Source organism: Diadema antillarum, unplaced genomic scaffold (genome assembly GCF_040938485.1).
Source record: "Diadema antillarum isolate AM-2024a unplaced genomic scaffold, OU_Dant_1.0 seq00001161_RagTag, whole genome shotgun sequence".
Classification (NCBI taxonomy): domain Eukaryota; kingdom Metazoa; phylum Echinodermata; class Echinoidea; order Diadematoida; family Diadematidae; genus Diadema; species Diadema antillarum.
This window is the reverse complement of record NW_027271970.1, coordinates 452804-469799: the sequence shown is the minus strand read 5'-3', so window position 1 is coordinate 469799 and position 16996 is coordinate 452804. Positions and strand designations below refer to the sequence as shown.

Sequence of the window (16996 nt, the reverse complement as noted above, 5' to 3'; positions counted from 1 at the left end):
ATCAAGTCAGTTTTAGACTTAGACCTTCCAGCTGTTGACACAACCAGCTCTTTTGGCAAAGCCGTTTGTTTGTTTGTTTGTTTCTGCGGTTACACAAGTACCAGCATGAAAAAAAAGAATGTGTTGTTGATCAAGAGAAGCTTCCTTCACCTTCATCATTCACGTACCCTTATCATTTTACCTCGTTATAAAAGCTGCCCATATTTAGCAAACCATTTTGTGTAAATCCCCTACAGGGTGCAGTCAAAGGTGTTGAGGTCTTTTTTTTAAACTTTACAGTAAACATAGGATTTTATTTTGTAGTCATAGGAACACTTGTAATGTAGATACTTCAATAGAAATTTACAGTTGCCATAATTGAAATTAGGCAGGAGAGTGCTCTATGCATAAACATAATATAATACTATTCTGCAAGTGTATAAACAGAGATAAAAGAAACGTAATCTGTTCTTTCTACTGCTGGTTCGTATAGATGTCCTTCACCTTTGTTTTTACTATTCTACCCCTGGGTGCCTAGTGACACACGCAGTTTATTAGATCCACCTGTTCCTCAAAATACATTTGAAAACCAAGTAATCTGTAAATCCGTTTTGCTGCTACCTTGTCCTGCACACCTCAGGCAGGCTTATTCTGGATGATAGGAGCAACTGGTGGTAATGGAGGGTACTTATTAGGCCGATTCCCATCCGAAAATTATCTATTTTTTGGAACATTAAGCAAAAATGGATTATATGCCACTGTTCACTCGTGGCCAAAAAACAAATCTGAATGCCTAATTATGCATTACATACAGTGGAACACTGGAAGGCAGAGAGATTTGTGAAATCTGCATTCAAAGTAGGGTAGTCCATTTCCCTTTTTTTTAATGAAAGTAGGACAATCTATTCCCTATACAATTGTAGTTATACATTTTCTAAGTTTTAGTTACTTCCATGTGCTTCAGCCCTGTAGATAGGAATGCCACAGTCATTTGTACTGTCACAGTAAAGCGAAAGAAGAGAAAACATTTCCTGGACCTGTTACTAAGTTTAATATGTTTATTTAAAAGAATTCATTGAAATCCATTATCTGTTTGAGGGTATCTCACCCTTTTAATAAAAAAAGGGTAGTTTCACCGTAAAAACAAGAGAGCGTAAAACCCACAAAGTTTTTCTGTGATTGCTTTTGTTTTATTTGTGTAAAAAGTGGGCGTCATTGGAAAGCTAGCAGATAACGTCACACACACCAGAAGGTAATGAAGCATTCATTCCATACTGTTTTTAGATCTGTTAAGGGCTTTTTACACTTGTAAATTTTTGCTTAGCCCCGGACCAACGGTGGGGCTAAGGGGGGGGGGGGGGGGGGGGGCCTTAGCCCCACCGTTGGTACGGGACTATCCTTAGCCCACTTTCTGTTTACACTCGTTTTTGCCAAAGTGGGCTAGCCCCACCGATAGTACGGTACTATCTGGCCCTGCAAAATAGCAGGGGTTAGCACCGCAATTGCGGTGCCAAGCAAGTGAGTGTAAACAGAACGAAAAAATAATCTTGGGCTAAGCGACGGAGACGAAGTGCGACCCTCACTGACCAATCAGAAACGAGGTAATCATGTGCTGCCGGTGCGTGTGTGTACGTGTACAGTACACAGCGTAATTATGAATATTCATGTGGTTTGGAAAGTCCGGGGCTAAGAAATACGAGTGTAAAAAGGTCAGTTTTCTCCTTAGCCCCGGACAAGAGATAGTACGGGACTAATTGGCGAGTGTAAAAAGCTGAAAAAATTGGTGCGGGACTAACGATAGTCCTGGGTCAGAGAAAGTCCGGGGTTAAGAAACACAAGTGTAAAAAGCCCTTTAGAGCTAATGCATCAAATCATGCTGGGGGAAAAGAAAAAAAAATAGGGTAGAATTAAAATCTTCTTTCTTTTTAGCTGGTTCCAGCTAGTCTTTCACCAAGGAATTACGGTGTAAAGGCACACAGTGAAATTCGATGTTGCCGATTTAGTGAGCATAAGATAATGATTTCTGCTGCAAAATTCTTCCTGAATGTGATGGATTGTTAAAAATGTGGGCAATTTTGGTCAGTGTTCAAGCAGAAGTGATTTTCGTCTGAAAGCTTTTGCAGCTACTATTATTTCTATGAGAGCAAATGTTTATGCCCTGTGTTACAATTGTATTGAATAATTGTTGTTGTTGTTGTGGGCATGTGCATTCTGTGTTGTTATGTACATGTTTGTGTATTGGTAAATGTGTTTGTGTGTGTGTGTGTGTGTGTGTGTGTGTGTGTGTGCCATCAGAATCACCCTGTGATGCACTTTTTCCTTCTTTCCTATCAAATGGTAGTGTACACCAGGACGTTGCCACTGCCATTATAACCCGCATTTCAATTTGTGTCATGGGAGGCACTTTCAAAACAAAACCATCCATCATAGCGAGTGATCTGAGAAACACAAGGCAGATTAGCACTCAGTCAGTACTTCTGATTTAACTCTGCTGCTAAAATCACTGTGATGAATGTCGTGGGACAATATGTTCTGTTTCGTGCCGCACAGCAATTGTGGTGATATTACCTTCACTTTAACACATCAACTCATAGGGTAATTTTGCTACATATATTTTCTTGTCTCTCTTCAAATTGGCAACCCTGAAATTGAGAGCATGTGTGATAGTATTACAAAGAGAAATTACATGAAACTTGTTTGGTTAATTAGATGTGCAGAAAATCCTCCAAATGGTCACAAATTGGCTAATTTGGGAGATAAAGATATTGGCCTTTGATAATTTAAACTTTGATATTTTTATGAAATGTGGTGTCAATTTAAAGATCAGTTATTCATAAACGAAACAGTTCGGATCGAGACTTGAAAATCCGTTCAATAAAATGAACAACGTTAAATGACCAACATAGGGCTGTATTAAATGAAAGAGAAGTGTTTACTCTATCTTGTGAAACAGTAACCATGAATAGTGAAATTTATAATGATGTGGAACAGCACCAAACAAAATTAGATTGTGAAATATGACTTCTGTGACTTTATGGGTTAATTCTTGAATGCGTGTACACATTGAGTGTCAGTCTGCTTTATTTAGTCATTTTTCCCCCACAGATATATATTGAAACCCTTTTGATAAATATGCTGGTTATCCATGCATGTTATGATACAAAAATCGAGCAAGGATAAACAGATCCTATCGCACGCTATCAGTTAATTTGTTTTTGCTCAAATGACCTTTAAAGTGGAAACTGATGTGTCAAACAAGGACATCTCCTGACCTCACTGTTTGTTATTACAATAATGATAATAATGATAATAATAATGATGATGATGATGATGATAATAATAATAATAATAATAATAATAATAATAATAATAATAATGATAATAATGATAATAATAATAATAATAATAATAATAATAATAATAATGATAATAGTAATGATAATAATAATAATAATAATAATTACAATCAATATCAGTATTACATTCATTATTGTTGATATTTTTATTACGGTTGAATATCATAATTGTTATCTTTACTAACAGTAGCATTATTGATACATTATTATTGCTTGTATCTTTACGATTGATATCATAATGACTTTCTTGGCTGGTTTTTGTTTGTTTGCTCTTGCAATACTGCCGTATGTTACCACTATCACTTTCACATGTACTTGAAATACAACACAAGTACTGTGTCTATACTCCCCCTCCCTTATCATATGTCAGTATACACTGTCACGAAACAAAGCCAAGCGTGAATACGAGACAACTAATAACTATTAGGTGAATATTGCATTATATATAGATGGTGCAGCACAGATGCCTTGTATACGTTTATTCTGTTAGGAGTTTTTGCTTTGAACAATGCTGCAGCACACCTGTGAACAAATCCACACATATCCCCCTTGATGTCTCCTGTGCAAAGGTTACAATTCTTATGAAAGAAAAAAAGCTTAAAGGGATGGAACAGTATTGGTTGAGATGAGGCTTCAGGTTTCCTACTTTTTTTGTGAGATAATGAGAAACTTGTTTTGAAATACGAAAGAGCATATAATTCTAACAATGTTAAAGAGGAATTCAAAGTTTTTTTCATGAGAATTGGTTTTGTTAATTCATCTTAACACCACAAATGAGCATGGGAAATTGAACACCAGCTCAGTATTTCATATTTAACACCAGACTTCCTCCAGTGTGTCATCTCTCCTTTTTCCTCTCCCTCTTTTGATACCCCTGCAACCTGCCCTCCGTTCCCTTGCCCCTGTCATCATCCTTTCCCTCTTCGTCTCATCGTCTTGCCCCACCCCTCCTTGTCCTTCCATCTGCTCTCCTCCCCTCCCCACCCCCTTCTCCACTACCAACTCCTCTATGCCCCCTCCCTCCCTTTTTACTTTCCCATGCTTGTTCAAGGAACACCACAACCAGTTCAAGTTTAGATAAACATCAGCCTGTTTCTCCTCCTGTTTTTCCTATCTCTCCCCCCCTCTCTCTTTCATTACCCCTCTCCTGTATATGGTGACACCCCTCATATATGGTGACCCCACTCCTGTATAGCGACCCCCCTCCCTTCCCCTCCCCCTCCCTTACTTGTTTCTATGGATGAGCGTGATGGTGATGCTGGGTGCGAGATTCGTGCTGACATAATTGCCTGTCGCTTTGATGCATTTAAAAGGGGTAGCGTTGGGGAATGGGCCTTGATGCCCGGTGAGCAGGCATTGGTTAGCACAGTGTATGTTGTAAAGCGCGATGTGTGAAGCTGTGTGTCTTGTGATACAGTGCTGACTGCAAAACTGTGTCATTCTTTGATGTACGTATGTGTGTATTTGGGACTACCCACTGGTAAATGACAGTCTAGCATTATGATACATTAATGGAACGTGAAGTTTATAGAGATGGTATAGTTTCGGTTGAGGTCGGGATTCAGATTTTAACTTTTTTGCGAGATAATTAGAAACTACGTATATGAAATATTAAAGAGCATACATTTCTAAAGAGGAATGAAATGTTTGCATACATTTCTAAAGAGGAATAAAACATTTGCATACATTTCTAAAGAGGAATGAAACGTTTCTTTGAGGAAAATTGGTTTTGCATTGGCTGAGATATCCAAAAGCAAAGAAAAGCAAAATTTAAAAGGTGGGTCCCACCTTTTATTAGGTTCTCTTTGTTTTGGATTTCTCAACCATTTCAAAATGGATTTTCCTCAAGTAAACTTTTGATTTGAAAGCCTAGAATTTAGAATGACATTTTACCAGTTTCTCTCCCTGAATGTCACTAGCAAAAACTAGACTTAGATCATAAAAGCTGAAGTATTACCACTTGCTTTTTGCAGAGTGATTTGCAAAGACACATTGTTCATAGTAAAAAAAACAGGATGTACTTTTTGTACATACATCATAGTTTTTATTTTGTGCGCGTCATGTGTTTTAGCCATCAACACACACACACACACACACAAAAGAATTATTGGCGTGCTCTCCTCTGAATCAGGAATGCGATTTTGGCATGTTAAAAGCATTAGTGTTTGGCACAACATCAGTGGGTGAGCTGTGGATACAATTTCAGTTGCTATGGTAACATTTACCAATCACCAGCAGCTGGCATCCCCCGTGAGCTTCTACGAAATACAGCACTTTCAGAAGAGTTTTTACCGGACGCGAGCTCTTAGGGGCAGTACAAAGGACATTGAAAAAAAAAAGATATATATAAACCAATGATACTGAAAATGGAATTAATTCTTTGGTTTTATGTGGGAGGGTCTGTGGGCGTAGAATTAGTAGTGTCTCAACACTCAATAGAGCATCTGCTTTTAAAGGGTGTGTACAGTTCTGGTCGAGGTGAAGATTTAGCTTTTAACGTTTTGTGAGATATTCAGAAACCACTCTATGAGATGTCAAAGAGCATGCGGTTCTATGGGTATCAAAAGTTTATTCGATGAAAATCGGTTTTGAAATGGCTGAGATATCCAAAAACAAGGTGAAACAAAGAGATACTAATAAAGTTGGGGCATGTCGCCTTTTATTATTAGCACTTTTTTGGATATCTCAGCCATTTGAAAACCAATTTTCATCAAATAAACGTTGAATCCTTCTCAAAATTACATGCGCTTTCATATTTCATAAGAGGCTTTTCATTATCTCACTTAGGAATGTTCAAAACATGAATCCCTACCTCAACCAGTACTGTACAGTCCCTTTAAACTTCTATATCAAAAAACAGAAAGTGATTTGAATGTAAAGTAAAGTGAAAGATAGGTTCTGAGGTTAAAATAAAACAGTGTTGATGGCATGCAACTGCTTTCTAATGCACTGCACATGATGGATGACGCATGTTTCCCAATACACATTTCTTCACAGACGTCATCAGCATGAAAAGCTATATATTGCTTGGAACTTGTTCTTCACAGTCTGTTTGGGCTAGCAAAATGCATGCTTGTGTACTCAATCTAATTCAACCCTATCAGTGCTATTTCAGACTTGTTGGCATTAAACAAATCAATGCCATTTTGAGCTGTTTCTGTTGAGAGGGCTACCAAACTTGTGTTCAGTGAAGGTGAATGCCCTGGAATGAGATTTCTCAAAGTTTATTGACCGATTCAGGTTCGTTGAGGGCAGCAGACATTTCATGGCACTGGGCGCAGCCATAGTGGGTGTCTTAGCCGACCCCCTCTGCTCTCCCCCACCCTGGGCAACATGTTTATCACGCACTTGTAACAAAGGTTCGCGCACTAAGCAAGCATTCGCGCACTTAGTACGAGACGCCCATTGGCTATTAAAGCAGTTTTTGTCCCCGCCGAACGAGTTCGAGCAGGGGACTATGAAACGGGCTCCGTACGTGTGTGTGTCCGTGTGTCCGTCCGTCTGTCCGTCCGTCCGTCCGTGTGTCCGTGTGTCCGTGTGTCCGTGTGTGCGTCCGTGTGTGATCAAAATCTTCAATTTGCTACTTCTCTGTCATTTATGAGCCAATTTTGATTCTGTTTGCTTTATATGATAGCACTACATGGGAGCTTTGAAACTTCTACACAGAATTTCAGTCGTGACCTTTGACCTTGACCTTTGACCTATATTGTACATTTTGCTACAAAATGCTACTCCTTCGCCATTTCTAACCCGATTTCGATTCCGTTTGCTTTATGTGATGGCACTAGGTGAGGGCTTCAAAACTTCTACACAGAATTTTGACCTTTGACTTCTTTGACCTTTGACCTTGATTTTTTGACCTATATTGTACATTTTGCTACAAAATGCTACTCCTTCGCCATTTCTAACCCGATTTCGATTCCGTTTGCTTTATGTGATGGCACTAGGTGAGGGCTTCAAAACTTCTACACAGAATTTTGACCTTTGACTTCTTTGACCTTTGACCTTGATTTTTGACCTATATTGTACATTTTGCTACGAAATGCTACTCCTTCGCCATTTTTAACCCGATTTCGATTCCGTTTGCTTTATATGATGGCACTAGTTGAGGGCTTCAAAACTTCTACACAGAATTTTGACCTTTGACTTCTTTGACCTTTGACCTTGATTTTTGACCTATATTGTGCATTTTCCTACAGAATGCTACTCCTTCGCCATTTCTAACCCGATTTCGATTCCGTTTGCTTTATGTGATAGCACTAGGTGAGGGCTTCAAAACTTCTACACAGAATTTTGACCTTTGTCTTCTTTGACCTTTGACCTTGATTTTTGACCTATATTGTACATTGGCTACAAAATGCTACTCCTTCGCCATTTCTAACCCAATTTCGATTCCATTTGCTTTATGTGATGGCACTAGGTGAGGGCTTCAAAACTTCTACACAGAATTTTGACCTTTGACTTCTTTGACCTTTGACCTTGATTTTTTACCTATATTGCACATTTTGTTACAAAATGCTACTTCCGGCGGGGACATATGTTACGCACCGCGTAATTTCTACTTTTCCTTGTTCATTCTGCGCGTGTGCTAATGTAGGGAGAGGGGTGGGGAGTGGGAAGGGGGGGTCGGCTGAGACACCGCGTAATGGCGCTGCCCATGCCAAAAATACACATAGCGCGTCACAGAATCGGTCAATATGACTTTTACAGAACTTCTTAAAATTCCCCTGCCAGAATAATTCATGGTAGAATGTACAAGTGATGATGTACTCAATGTACTACCTCTGCTTTGTAGATGATTATGTTGATTCTCCCTATCAAGATAACACAGTATCCTCCACTAACTTTAAAGCATTGTAGATAGTCAGGACTTTACTAGGGATATGGCCAGCTTGATACAGCCTGGTTGATGTATGAAAATTTGTGTAAACCTACTTTTAAAATGATGGTTGTTCATAGCTATCACTACCATAGAGTTCACGTTTTGATTTCCTGACATTACAACAAAAAGTGCATGCAAACCTAATGTCATGTAATTGAAATGTCTCAAATGGGAATGTGTGAATCCACAAGAAACATACTGTAGCTTCTTTTATGAGGACCAAATGGAGGAGATATCTACTGAGAATACATTTAACTCTTTATGTGCCACGTTTGCACGTCCGACTCAGTCGACAGCATGCCAACTTCGCATATTCTGCTCAAACCCAAAAACCCGCCCAAACCGAATGATAAATCGCCAAGTGCAGCAATACAATGAAAGCTTTTGTCGCGCTTCTGTTTGTCTCATATATATAGCTTGCATTTTATATGGTGATTGACTATCAAGCGGTGTTCCCTAATAGATTTGTGTGGAATTCTAGGTTCCTGTCACTGTTTTGTTTGCGAAAGTCATGCCTGTACAGTGATTGTATTTACTGGTCATTACAAAGAAAAACAATCATCGATTTGTCTTACAATTTTCATCAAAGCAAAGCTTGGCATTTTCTCTATACAACTCTGCTCATTACATGTTCAGCTTGACAGACATCTTTAGAAGTTACATAGATTTGAAAAACCAAATGTTTTCTCAAAGCATGACTACGTTGGTGTCTCAGAATAATGTGGCACAGACGGGGTTTCCACCATGGCACATAAAGAGTTAAGTAACCAGCTGCGATGATGTTTTAGTTTCTGGCCTAGCAGTTTGAGATTTGCCATTTGAAATGTTTCTTTGTGATGATACTCTTTGAGGTTGCAGCTGCGAACGAGCTACTGTACACCCGCAGTGGTGGGGACATACAATGTACCGGACTCTTTGGAAAAGGCCTCCCACATTTAGTGGGTAATCTAGACTGATCGCTCATTGACCAATAGTGTCAGCAATGATCAACGACATCCAGCGTCACCGAAATACCAGAGGTTGAGTGCTCCTGGAGGCAATGGGGAGGGGATTTATCTTTTACTTATTAAGTACAGTGCTGGAGTAGAAAGTGTAGTTCAGGCAAGGGTAACAGTGTTGCTAGTGGAAGATGGTAGGAGGGGTAAGATGGATGGTATATGGTAGAGGTTGGGGGTAGGGGAGGAGAGATGGTTGATTTTGCAGACGTGTGATGCTAGGATGGGGGTGTGGAAGAAAAATTTGAAATCAAAATTTAATAGTGCATTGGCAAAGGGGTCAGTAGAGGAACATTATGTGAAAAAAGCAGATCATGAGTATATTTAGGTGATATTTGTCATGAACAGTTATTGACACAAGTGAAGGCTAAAGGATTGAATGGGAGATGAATAAAGGGGGGGGGGTGAGAAAGATATAAGGAATGAAGAAAGGAGAAGGTGTAAGAATGGAGGGATGGAGAAAGGTAGAAGGGAGAGAAATGGGTATAGGGGGAGGGTATGGGATGAAAGGGTTTATTGCCACTTGGTCTAATATCAGATGGTCTACTTCCAGTTCGTCTAACACCACTATGGCTAACTCATTTGGTCTACTATAAATTTTGTCTAATACCCATTTGGTCTAGTCCTCACTTGGTCAAAAGCCTAGTTTGGCTAATTATAATTTCGTCTAATGACCAGATGGTCAATTGTGATTTTTTCCCATTTTGTCTCATAAAATAACGGTATTAGACGAAATGTGCCTAGCCCATCTGGAAGTAGACCAAGTGGTAGAGAGGCTAAGTGGCGATTGGACTTCACGGTCATTAGACGAACTGGTTGTTGACGAAACGGGATTAGACCTTGTGTGTTGAGACTAAATGGTTATTAGACAAAGTGAGAGTAGACCAAGTGATAGATCACTGAATGAAAGAGCTGTAAATGAAAATGAGAGAGGGGGGGGGGGAAGGGTAAATGTGTAAGGGAGGTGAATGGAGAATGATTCACAGATAAAAGGGAAGAGGGAGAGAGGGAGAGAAGGAGGAAAGTGAAGAGTGATGGGATGAGGTATGGGGGAGAGAGGAGATGGGTGTAAACAGAGCTGAGGATGATGGGATGGAGGGAGAAGTGGGAGTGAGGGGGAGAAGAGAGAAGAGGAGGAAGAGGAGGAGGAGGGGAATATATCCCCCCTCCCCCACTCCTTACTCCATGGATGTCTCTGAAGGAGAAAGTTTGGGAGGAATCGTCGAATGGGAGACGGGGCAATGAGGCAGGAGAAGTGGAGAACCAGGACAAGGACAAAGATGCGGTCCCTTCGTCGGAATTTCTTTACGCCTCACTGCTAGCAATCAGATTCCATCAGTCCTGTATTTATTTAGACCAAAGCGCACAACCTTAATCAATTCTGTGTGGGTTGAACATGTTTTGACAATTGTGCCAGTCAGTTATTTATTTAATCCTTCTTTTAATATGTATGATATTGTATATACATCAATTTTTTTTTCTTTCTATTTCCACTGAATTCCAAAGTCATTATCCTGAAGTAAAAGCAAACAAATAAACAAGTTAAAACTAGACACATATTCCAAAAACAAAAATTATTTACTCTCTGTGCAGAAATTGGCATTTAGTATTGAGGAATTTGCAATATTTTGAGCCCAATACTTCAAAGGCTTTGTTACTGTTGGAGCACTACAAAACCGTGTGCAACATAATAACTGTTAAAGTGAGTTGGACATTTTTGTTTCTTTGTAGTATGTTTTATCTTATTGGACCCAATGTTCCAGGAATTTTGTGTGGTAAAGGTATTCTATACCTGTATGGTGATCCCACACAGTGGCTACTTATGATTGGTCATCTCATTAATTTGCCAGAAATGGTATCATCTCTTGGCTATACAAGAGCTGTTTCTTAATATTATGGGATTTGCTGTTTTGCTTTTATCATCTGTTTGTGTCAGTAGAGCTGAGTCAATCCATACAATGTAGTCATTGTCTACATCTTTTGAGAAAACCTGTATAGATTTGGAGCTAAAAGTACATGTAGCCTTTCCACACTGAATAAATTTTGGTCTTGAATGAAGAAAATCCCAAAGAAAATAAACCATAACAAAACAACAGCCGTAGGAAGTAGACTGACGTAAGAGAAACGCAATCACGGTAACAGATACAGCTTATAAAATCCTTGTAAATGGCATCATTATATTTCGCTGAATGTGTGTGGGTACAACACGTCACAATGTGCCGAAGATAAAAGGTCAACTTTACCAAAGGTAGCGTTGATGATGCGAATCCCTGTTCAGCAGAATGTGACCCTTCAAATATTGTTCAATTTCACCCTGCGATGATCCGCCGGCAATTATTTACTCCTCAATGTGGGAAGCTCACAAAGCCGCAATTCTTGACAAGGGCGCGTGTGGATGCATTGACGTGAATCTATGTAGGTAACAATAGGTATGTGTAGGAGGCTAGTTATCAACCTTGATATTAGGGGGTTACCGCCCTTTATAGGTGTTCTGTAGGTTTTATTCTTTCTTTCTTTTTTTTATATTTTGCTGCTTTGTTTATATGTGACCTTTTTTGTGTGTTTTGTTTTGTGTTGTGTGGATGTGGGCGGGCAAATTAGCACAATGCATATACATGTATATGATATGACAAGGTTGGACAGTTGATATTTAATAGCCTGCTGTGGAAAAGAGGTGAGAAATGAATTCAGTCTGTTATGAGTCTTGTTTTCTCTCCGAATAAATTTACAAGTTGTGTTGAACCCAAACTATAATTTCAGATCTCCTGTTTTCTCTCGTTTCATTGAACTTCGGATCCTACATATCTGAATATAAGATGATGCATCCTTTGATACAGTTTAGAATGTGAGTATGGGACTATGAGTATCATTTGGTTGTACAATTGTACATGTCATTGAAACATACGTAGCGCCCTGAAGTAGCTCTGGGCCCTGTTTTATTAAGAGGTATAATTGATTTTATAGTTGATTTCTATGGTACATGTAAGTCTATTGCAGCCTGTGTGCTAAGGAAATTTATAATCAATTATACTTTTGATAAGACGGGGCCTTGGAGTGGCAATGTCGATCAATGCAGAGACAGTGGCTACTTTACTGAACGATAAAGCTAGTCCTGCCCAATGTCAACAGATCTAGAACCATAGTCACAGCTGGGTGGTGCATGGTTTTTTTTCTAATAGCATGTTGCAGAATTGTGCTGAAGTTTCTATGCAACATCCTAAAAGATACACATGATATTCAAAGTCCCAACTGACAGTGTGCAGAAAAAAAGAAGTTTATAAAAGAAGTGTTGCCTGAAATGTACCAGTATCTGGATAGAAGATTTCTATCCTCAGATTTTTATAGCTCATTAATTGTGATCCAGAATTCAACAGTAATGCTGGAATGCAGCACCCAGAGAGCATAGAACCCCAGAGTTTCCAAGGCCTGGGCCCCGGGGCCAAATGCACCAGGGACTTTGCTTGCACAGATTCATACACAAATGATCAAAAGCTTTTTCCTTAATACAGTGCAAGCTAAAATTTCAACTTGTTGATCACCCTGGTCAGAGATGATCTAGATATTAGGATAGCGTGAGAAGTGGACTCATCCATAGGCCGTATCAATGTCTGTAGTTTGCAACTTGAGACATCAGGCAGTACCATGGTATTCATTTTCTCACTTACCGATACTGGCACGATAACAACTATGCTTCTTTTATGCTTTGAGCCCACTCGTTTGTTTAAACTGCTAAACACAGTAGTCATGGGAACATCTATGTGTGTATGTGTATGTGTGTGGGCGTATTTATGTTTGTGTGTGTGTGTGTGTGTGTATATATATGTTTGAGGCTGTGTGCATTTATCCAAACAGGCGTTTGATATACATTGCTCGACGGACATCAACAGGATTATGGAATCATGTGCATCTGATCTTTATTTCTGGCAATCGAAAGCAGCCGCTCATTAAAGAGTGAGCATCGATCTGCTCTGTGGATATGCCAAACACATTAAAGTGAACATAGCACTTGCCTACCAAAGCGTGTGTTTGTTGTTGAAGGATTATTTTCTTATGTTTTCTCACATATTCACCAATTTTTCATAAAATATGTACAAAATGAAATGAGTATGTGCTCAGAATCAGTGAAAACTCACAATCGGCCATAAATAGTGAAACCACCGTGCAGCATAAAAGTTTGTGCTATTTGTATATGGCAGATACACAAGTCATACAAGCATCCTTTATCATGTAGATGAAGGGTGTATGATATTAACCAATTGTGTGATTTGAGTGGTGATTGGCACAGAAAACACATAACTATCCTTTTAATACACACTGTCCAAAGTCCCTGGTACAGAAAGGGTTAATCAATCCATTCAAGTCTTTGCAAAGCGATGAATCTTACACTTGTTTGGACGTTTGTGCTTTCTGGGAAGGACCCTATACTGTACTTATTGGCAGACAGGTATGATGTGCCAATGGATTTATTTTCTTGCTGGTCAGTAAGCTTTAGTTGCCGTAGGGTGAATGGATGAGCAGTGCGGGTTCATTGCACTTTGTCATTGCTTTTTAATACAGGCACATTGTGTGTGAGAGTTTGTTTGAGCTTCAGGAAAGGGGCATAGTCCCGGTAGTGTAGAGGGCGCTGTTGATGATACTGCCGATCACCATTAGCATTGATACGAAGATTACCGAAGTTGAGCTGTCATCAAGAGTAAAGTGCGTAGGTGTTGCTAAGTAACGTTACCTTCGTTGTCTTCTCTGCGCATTGCGCAATCTGTAGTATGCCAGGGTGCGTGCCTATGTGCTTGTTATTATGACATCACAAAAGAAGTTTGCTAAAGCTGTCATCCCCCTCAGCCGAATAATGAGCCGAACTGTGATTGGACCACTGACTACAGTGGATCGGACTTCTTCGGACTCGGGGAAGTGGGCCAAAGCATAAGCGCTAAAGAGGAGTCGATAGCGTAGGTCTCTGTAGGAAACTTGCGCTGTGCGCCCGCGTACGCATTTGACTAAAACACCGGGACCATGCACCATTAAATGCCGAGTTGTTAAGAAAATTGTGGCTAACATACTTAGTATTTAAAGTTTGTGTGTCCCGTTTGCCATTGTGAGAATTAGATTCCTTTCTTACAGTAAGCTGGTATGTTATAGAGACCTGTAGGAAATTCAAACCTTTCCTCACAATATTCCAAAAACTTGGCAACTTCTTTGTGATGGAAGGGAAAACAAACTATAGATTTCCCGTAAATTCTTTTCAGACCATGAAAAAAAAAAATCTGACCGTTATCCTCAGTACCAAAGGGGAGCATTTTCATAGGAAACATGGGGTTTGTTTTTCATTCTTTTTTAAAAAAAACCCTAAAGTGTATTCCAGTAAGACTTTGTACATGGTGTTGAGAGATACAATGTACCAAGGTACGTTTTCTTCAACAATGTAAACTTTTGTGATGTTTGCAAAAGAGATACAAATTGTAATACGACCTTTAATGCCTTGGTTGTCAATAAAAGCTGCTATTAAAAGACTCTGAACTCTTTGTGACCTGTTTTTCTTTCTTTCTTTTTTAGTGATATAAACTTCAAAATGGGGGCCACTGGATATTTGACAGTTATTTAAAATTGCAAGCCTTTTACTCACTACTTTCAGAGCATGTGTGATTTGACAAACCAAAAGATTATCCATGGATAAAGGGATTAAGGTTTTCTTACAAGCTTAGCCAATTTAACCAGAAATATGTCCCCATGTGACATTGGATACATATGGATATACTTGTATTATGACATTTGATATACAATTTGTATATTCCCCAAATGATACAAGATTACAGTCTTGGCCAGATGTCACACAGCACTTTGTAACAACTGCTACTTGCCAAGCTATGAGTTACCATGGCGGCAACACAGCAGCAACTAATCAGATTTGTACCAATAATTTAAGGGTTGTCATGACAACAGGGAATTGTTTGTGAACTGACAATGGCTGTATGCCTTTGATAGGAAAGATAGCCTTGGGTTACCGTTTGGCAAGAAGTCATATTAACATGCCTATTGTTGGATTTTCAACTTCTATGGAAAAATAAACAAAATCTCTGAAAATGAAATGTTCATTTTATGTTCATACATCATGTACATGATATACTGGGAAAATGACAGGTGCTACAGTGGTCAAGGTCTTCCATATTCAGCTGAAGATAAGGAATGTTGCTGTGATGTAACAATTACAGTCATACATGTATGTACAAATGTACTATACTCCACTCACACATGCTCACAAACATATGTACATACCCCATTCTATGTGTTTTGAGGACCTCGGATTAATCCTCAATGTTCCAGAATCAGGTATGACAGCTCACATCAATGTCAAGCCTTAAAAAAAAAAAAAAAAAAAAAAAGTTTACTACTACATTTCTCTAAGCATTGTTTATTTTTAAAAGTTCAAAGGTGACTATATCTAGATAATTGATACTAGGTTACGTGTCATCTCCTTATCATAAATACTCGGATTTGAATGGTGATTGACCAGTATCAATGGCAACAACAGCAAACATGGGATTCTATCTTCCCTGAACCTGTGAAACAAAATAGTGTACATTGTATGAGTGTACTTTCATCTTTCATGGAGTTGATGGTGACAAAGCACAAAACCTGGGTGCTAGCGAGGTTTAAAGAGACAAGGTGATAATACCTCCGTGAATGTTGTGGTCCTGATCGACATTACTGTCATGTCACAAAACACGGCACACTGGATTACTCCGCTTCCCGTCGCTCCCGCATATGGCTCTGTGTCAACGCGATTAGCGCTCGGAATAGATAATTGAACGGCTAATTGATAGGGTCCTGTTGATGGGTCGTCGGGAGGCGGAGAACGTTTGCGGGAGTTATTTTGGCAGACGGAACGCAGCAAGGGGCAAACCTTGTTATGTTTTGTAGTCCAAGATCTTGATGAATCTCGATGTTCGCAAACAGTTTGCGTTCATTTCTGTGCGAGGCGGGTGAGTTAGCAGTGGATAATCTTGTCAGACACAGACCTTCCTTTCTATTATTCTGGATGAGTTTCGTCAGGAATAACAAGATATTGTTTGTGAAGTACATACTTGAGTTTCCGAGACCTGCCTCTGTACACATGTAAATTTGCACTGCTATTGCATCTGAATTTCGCCATATTATCTTTGCTGCATGGGAATTCTTGGAGTTGAGGAATTAATCAATCTTGGAATGTGTGGATCAAAGATTACAATAATTGTATTCGTGCATTTCGGTTTGTTTGTGGTACTGCTGTCAGCACATTTAGAATGCAGCTGTGTAACATGGACTACTTCAAGCCCAAAAAACTGCAAGTTTGGTGAATTTTTAGTTTATGTGGCAAGGTTAGGACATTGGAGTTAAGATTATTGTGCGTTTACAGCATTGGGGATTCCTTTTTGTTCATAGAGGAATTAAAGGAATACTCAACCTTCCAAATGATACTGGTTTTAAGATTGTTTATGTATTGCCTACAAGGATCTGATGGGTTCCTCACAAAGTGGAAAAGGGTATTTTTGAATCTCAAATGAAACAGGGTAACTTTCGGAAATTAGATTTTTGTGTAATTTCACAGTATTTCATTTGACATGTATACAGCAACTACTGAATGGTTCTGTAGTTGGTGGACATAAAATCATTAACTGATTGTGAATGAAATTGTGTTTATGATAAGCAAGCTTGTCTGCTTAACATTCTCTGTTGTTTTGTTGCTACTTTTACCCGGATACCCTCTTAATGATTACAAATCTTTCCCCATCTTTTACTTTTCTGTCTCA

The 16996-nt window shown here is 39.2% G+C and overlaps 1 protein-coding gene across 2 annotated transcripts in view; it reads left to right on the top strand.

Annotated features, from left to right (window-relative positions):
- The window catches only part of LOC139744350 (serine/threonine-protein kinase Sgk1-like), a 126330-nt gene that overhangs the window by 58301 nt on the left and 51033 nt on the right, over nucleotides 1-16996 (top strand). The window lies entirely within an intron of this gene.